Here is a 688-nt window from a genome sequence, read left to right as displayed (position 1 = left end):
AATTTCCTCTCACCTTGCTAACATTAATATAATTTTAAGCTGATTTTTATCATTACCCTCTACCTGTCAAATATCCTACCGGCGTAGAATTGAATCCCTACTTTTTTTTTTTTTAAGTTTATTTATTTATTTTTGAGGAAAGAGAGAGTGTGTGTGCACAAGCAAGGAAGGGACAGAGAGAGAGAGGGAGACATAAAATCTGAAGCAAGCTCCAGGCTCTGAGCTGTCAGCACATAGTCTGACACAGAGCTCGAACCCATGAACCAGGAGATCATGACCAGAGCCAAAGTCAGACACTTAACCGACTGAGCACTACAGGAGCCCCTGAATCCCTGTTTTTCTAAACATGAAATTCATTTTCATTTTTTAAAAAATTTTTAATGTTTTTATTTATTTCTGAGATATAGACAGCATGAGCAGGGGAGGGTCAGAGAGAGAGGGAAACACAGAATTTGAAGCAGGCTCCAGGCTCTGAGCCTACTGTCAGCACAGAGCCCGACGCAGGGCTCAAGCCCACAAACTGTGACATCATGACCTCAGTGAAAGTCGGACGCTTAACTGTCTGAGCCACCCGGGCGCCCCTCATTTTCATTTTAATCTTAAACAAAATATTTTAAGATTGACTGAAGAAATGCCATTCTCTAGTCTGCATTTAAAGATGTTTCTCCTTTCTGTTTATCATTCTTTA

The sequence above is a fragment of the Hyaena hyaena genome, unplaced genomic scaffold, assembly GCF_003009895.1.
Source record: "Hyaena hyaena isolate Hyena2069 unplaced genomic scaffold, ASM300989v1 scaffold_553, whole genome shotgun sequence".
In the NCBI taxonomy this organism is placed as follows: domain Eukaryota; kingdom Metazoa; phylum Chordata; class Mammalia; order Carnivora; family Hyaenidae; genus Hyaena; species Hyaena hyaena.
This window is presented reverse-complemented; position numbering follows the sequence as displayed.